At 34.6% G+C, this 5,675-nt stretch overlaps 2 long non-coding RNA genes across 2 annotated transcripts in view; one reads left to right on the top strand and one right to left on the bottom strand.

Moving 5' to 3' along the window:
- The window catches only part of LOC111089092, a 3,094-nt gene extending 1,390 nt beyond the window's left edge, over positions 1 to 1,704 (top strand). The window contains exons 2-3 of the long non-coding RNA XR_002613434.1: positions 12 to 249; positions 294 to 1,704. This is a non-coding gene — a long non-coding RNA (uncharacterized LOC111089092). The remainder of the gene's footprint in view (positions 1 to 11; positions 250 to 293) is intronic.
- LOC111089093 overlaps positions 1 to 3,479 on the bottom strand; it is a 6,086-nt gene extending 2,607 nt beyond the window's left edge. Inside the window, exon 1 of the long non-coding RNA XR_002613435.1 lies at positions 1,716 to 3,479. This is a non-coding gene — a long non-coding RNA (uncharacterized LOC111089093). The remainder of the gene's footprint in view (positions 1 to 1,715) is intronic.
- Positions 3,480 to 5,675: the final 2,196 nt, after the last annotated feature.

Here is a 5,675-nt window from a genome sequence, read left to right as displayed (position 1 = left end):
TACTGGCTGAGGTAGAAACAGGAAAACAAGCTACATTTTAATGGTACTGGCTGAGGTAGAAACAGGAAAACAAGCTACATTTTAATGGTACTGGCTGAGGTAGAAACAGGAAAACAAGCTACATTTTAATGGTACTGGCTGAGGTAGAAACAGGAAAACAAGCTACATTTTAATGGTACTGGCTGAGGTAGAAACAGAAAAACAGGCTACATTTTAACGATACTTGCTAAGGTAGAAACAGGATATCAGGTTACATATTAATGATACTTGCTAAGGTAGAAATAGGAAAACAGGTTACATTTTAAACTCAGCGATCTAAATGATAGTAAATATAAATATCTTCATATTTCAAGTCACTTGGTCAGCACAACTTAGTTATTTTCAATATAAATATCTTCATATTTCAAGTCACTTGATCAGCACAACTTAGTTATTTTCAATATAAATATCTTCATATTTCAAGTCACTTGATCAGCACAACTTAGTTATTTTCAGAATAAATTCCCGCACAAATCACCGCTAGTCATGATGGCTCTGATTACTAGATTGATTTTGTGTGTGTGTTATTTGAATCAACATCTAAATTAACTATTATTAACCCTAATATTACTGTCTGAAAGTCCTAATACCGCAATTAATATATTTTAAAACAATAATGCTCTCCTAAACAATGTGCGCAGAAATTTTAAACAATGTTAACATTTTATATTGTCTTCTTAAAGAATATGGAATTTTTATCTGAATTTCTCATTTTCTCAAGTCTTTAACGATTCTATTATTCTCTATTTTTAAACGAACTGGCAGGTTTACATCAGATGTTTCAAGATATGTTTTAAGAATACAAAAATGAAGAACTATATATTAAAGTTTAAACCATATTGCACTGGGGACTCTATATATATATTGTATGACCCAGTGTCGTTTGTACACGTTCATATTTTTCTGACCGTGAAATTTCCAAAATAAAAACAAAACAAACAACAACAACAGTACCAAGCGCCGACATTACATAAAATATAGGCTCTAAACAAGCCGATTTTAGAACACAAAGTGACGAGTGACATGAACGGATCTAGAATCTTAAGTTTTTGGTCATGGCGGTCTTGTTACAACACCTCTCTCCCTACCCATCACAAATCCGACGATATGACGAAACTCAGTGACATAAGAAATATTGTTGATATGGCTGTGGTAAAAACACACCCGTTGTTAACAATATAATTATATGTTCTGGAAACTGTCATATTTACATATTCATCTCTTGAGATATCAGAGCAATAAAATCGTTTTGTTTTCTACCCTACATTTGTTTTGTTGTTAATTAAAAATATCTATATCGAACACTATAAGCAATTACGAGCAAAATATGAACACGCCATCCATGCGATTATAGATAAAGCTACAGACATACAAAGAACAATAAATTTTTGTCCCAACCACGCTTTTCGCTCCCTCTAGCTGCGTGAGTTGTAACCTTGAATAATATAATATAATGCCAATGGCGCGCGCTCCCTTATCCGGCCCCGCACTGGTATGCAAATTATTGTTTTCATCTTTCTGTCTTACTTGCTTTCGCTCATGACTTTTTTATTCGACATATTACAAATAGTTCTAAACGTCCTACAACAGACAGTTGATATATGCAACTGGGAAACACGTGAGTAAACTCACAACGACTACTATCGCATCATAAAATAAAGAAAAGAAAATCCTACCTCCATGCTGCCGCCAAGCATCGTGGTCCAGAGAGCCGTTGACATGCTCCCTAAATCGGACGTGAAAGGCAACACTCACCGCGCGGCACGCTCTCAGTAAATACAAATATATCGCTCCGCGCTGTAAGGCGTTGCGCTTATATAAAAGTAGTTCTTCGCCCCACCTAAATTATTATTTAAACAGCATAATAATAAGTTGCCTTTGCGTAATCATCTTAGAAAATGCGATACAAATATCAATTTTCGGCTTAGTTAATCTGTCGAGAAACAAGTCTTTGTTGCGTAATAAACTATAAGAGCGTCACATCTATGACGTCACACGCACCTGCCGATTAGAGGTGAAAACCAAATTACTTGAACGTCCAAACGGAGTGAGTATTATAACACCAAGCTGTCCTGAAGTTGGGTATTCGGTAATTTTATCGTTCGTGAATAACATATTATTGGCTGCCACAAATTGGTTATTATAAAAGTATTACGAATTTTCCCAACTTAAAACATGATAAACATACAGCGTTAGTTCACTATTACGTGATTTTTAATTAAGTAAAGAAATCATCTATCACATGTACTGAATTTACACAGCTTTTATTTTCTCTCCTACCATTGGTTGGTGGATACTCGATCCATGTGACTATCCGTGGCTTCATGTATATTCGAGCCACGTGAATATCTACAGATTTATGTATACTTGAGCCATGTGATTGCTTGTTTATGGTCTTATGAGACCATGGATCGCGTATTAGAAAAAACAAAAACTTTGTTGGTAGTAAATATAATACATTTATATATATACACAAGCCTAATACACGTAGTAAAACTGATCCGACTTAAAGAAGTTGTCCTGCCCATAGTTTTTTTTATATGTTTGAATAAAGCTGTGTGACAAAATTGTAAAAATCATAGCATAAGTGATAGTTGAATTGACTTTTCAAAGACCTCATTAGCTTTAATTAAAAGGTCCTGCACACAGTATTTGGAACAGTTGAATAGAGTTATTGGAACAATCATTAGACTTAATAAAAATGTCCCGCACACAATAACTGAATAGACTTATAAAAACTCTATAGACTCAATGAGGATGTTCTGCATACGACATTCGTAAAACTTGAATATTTTTTATAACTCATTAAGCTTATTAAGAGTCAGAAACAAGAACGACGTTTTTTGGTACAATGAAAAATAAAATATTTATTAGATATTTGAGCCTACTAGATTCGGTAACAATCATCAAAACTAGCTGTATGAACATCATGACGAAACTAGTAACACAATATCAAAACTAGCTGTATGAACATCATGACGAAACTCAGGTCTAGTGTTTACGCAACTAGTTTCGATATTGTGTCACTAGTTTCATCATGAAGTTCATACAGCTAGTTTTGATGTTAAGTCACGAGAGTTTCATCATGATGTTCATACAAATAGTTTTGTTGTCGAGTCACTAGAGTTTCATCATGATATTCATACAACTAGTTTTAATGTTGAGTCACGAGGGCTTCATCATGATGTTCATACAGCTAGATTTGATGTTGAGTCACCAGGGTTTTATCATGATATTCATACAACTAGTTTTAATGTTGAGTCACGAGGGCTTCATCATGATGTTCATACAGCTAGATTTGATGTTGAGTCACCGGGGTTTTATCATGATATTCATACAAATAGTTTTAATGTTGAGTAACTATACACTATTATAACTTTGCAAAAACTATAAATCTATTTGCTAATTTCATATTTGATTCTTCGGAAATAATTCATGATTTATCTACACAAAAAGTATATAAAATAAGACTGTCCCCATTCTCAAAATACAATAAAAATGGCTTTATTTCATAATTTTAGTGGCTTTATTTTTTTACAACATTTGTGTAAAAACTTACACAAATGTTGTCTTAATCTTAAAATGATTTATCTAAACATCTGTTTTTTCAATAAACGATTTTTTACAGGTGGAGTCTCATTTTCTGTTTATTGGAAAGATTTTTAATCAGGTTGATGGCTTCATTCTGGGATCTGAAGTTCTTCCCGCCATGGCTAAATTATTTTTTAAGTTATTATGAGAAGCAGTAATGGAGAATGTCTTGTCACTTTTAAACCACTATACTATATGTTTTTTGTGAGTGACGCGTTTATTATTTACCTGTTACGAGACCACCTAGATAAATTTCAATAATATTAGAATAATTAGTATTTAAATAATAAGTTCACTGTCGAACACGATCGTGATTGAATCCTGTATTTTTTTAATATTTTGTTTGTTTTTGAATTTCGCGCAAAGCTTCACGAGGGCTATCTGCGTTATCCGTCCCTAATTTTGCAGTGTAAGACTAGAGGGAAGGCAGCTAGTCATCATCACTCACCGCCAACTCTTGGGCTATTCTAATCGAATAGTAGGATTTGACCGTCACTCTTATAATGCACCAATGTCCCAAAAATTGAAGAGCATGCTTTTACGGCAACGAGATGCGATCCATGAGCCCGTGGGTTATAGTACGTCACACTAATCAGTAAGCCACGCATGGGCCCGTGGGTTATAGTACGTCACACTAATCAGTAAGCCATGCATGGGTCCGTGGGTTATAGTACGTCACACCAATCAGTAAGCCATGCATGGACCCGTGGGTTATAGTACGTCACACTAATCAGTAAGCCATGCATGGGCCCGTGGGTTATAGTACGTCACACTAATCAGTAAGCCATGTATGGGCCCGTGGGTTATAGTACGTCACACTAATCAGTAAGCCATGCATGGGCCCGTGGGTTATAGTACGTCACACTAATCAGTAAGCCATGCATGGGCCCTAGTATTTTGTGTATTATACGCACATTCTGTTGGTTTTGCACTTATGACTTTTTAATATTAATTTTGTCATACTTCGAGAGTATAAAATTGTGAGTAGTTATAATTTATTGCATGAAACTTTTCAGGTTAAATAAATTTCGTACCATTGCTATTGATGATACAGTTCATAAATGTGTAAAAAAAAATCTGTTACCCCTCAGGTTGAACAGTCGACTGTCCCACAGAAACCAGTAGTTGTTGGTTTACCTTACACATACCAACATCATTTTGATGTAAAGAGTAAGTTGACTTACAGACCAGTTCAAGTCTTGAAACCTGTTTTTTGAACAAAGGATTTATTTAGAACTAAAATGTGATTCCCGAGAACAAGCGAGCTTTTGTTTTGTACAAGTTGTCATGTCCTTGCCGCGTTAAGGAGTGTGTTGGATCTAATGCTAGGTGCTGTCAACAAGAATAAAATAAACACGCCAATAAGACTGGGAAGTACATCTAGTAGCCCACCACGTATACAGACTGGATGTGATGTTACGAGTGCAACCTTAGCACAGGGAATCAAGCTGAGGATGAAGAATTACAATGTCTTGTTGTTGCAGATCTGAAATCTGTCTTAAATCAAGAGTTCCAAATAATCTTTCCTCTTCAAATTTTAAGCTATTTTCCCTTCTTTCATTTATATACCAATTGGTAATTATATTTTTTTAAGGCCTTATTAATTAACAGAGTTGGTTTGCTTGAAATATTCTAGAGATGAAAAAAATGAATATTGTGGCCTGAGCATAGTTTAAAAAGTTCTGTTTCCTGGAGTTTCTGTATTAGAATGAACGTAGAAACAAAACACAGGTTTAATGATTTTTGTTGCTCCAGGGGATGGCACGTTACGAAACAAAGTAAGGTAATAATAATAATAATTATCATACAAATAATAATAAGTGGAATACCTTTTATTTTTCATGTCACTAAATTTCCGCTGTTACTTAGATTAAATTATTGGTTTTCAATATCTCAATACAGACAAATATTTTGAACATATTTAATCAAATGTTTATACATGAATTGCGTATTATTAAAACAGTGTATGGAAAACATTTGGGGGGGGGGGAGGAAGCGTGTCCACCCGTGGCGAATGGACACAATACCATTTTTTTTCTGCTCAA

This window comes from Limulus polyphemus, unplaced genomic scaffold (genome assembly GCF_000517525.1).
Source record: "Limulus polyphemus unplaced genomic scaffold, Limulus_polyphemus-2.1.2 Scaffold5217, whole genome shotgun sequence".
Taxonomy (NCBI): domain Eukaryota; kingdom Metazoa; phylum Arthropoda; class Merostomata; order Xiphosura; family Limulidae; genus Limulus; species Limulus polyphemus.
This window is presented reverse-complemented; position numbering and strand designations above follow the sequence as displayed.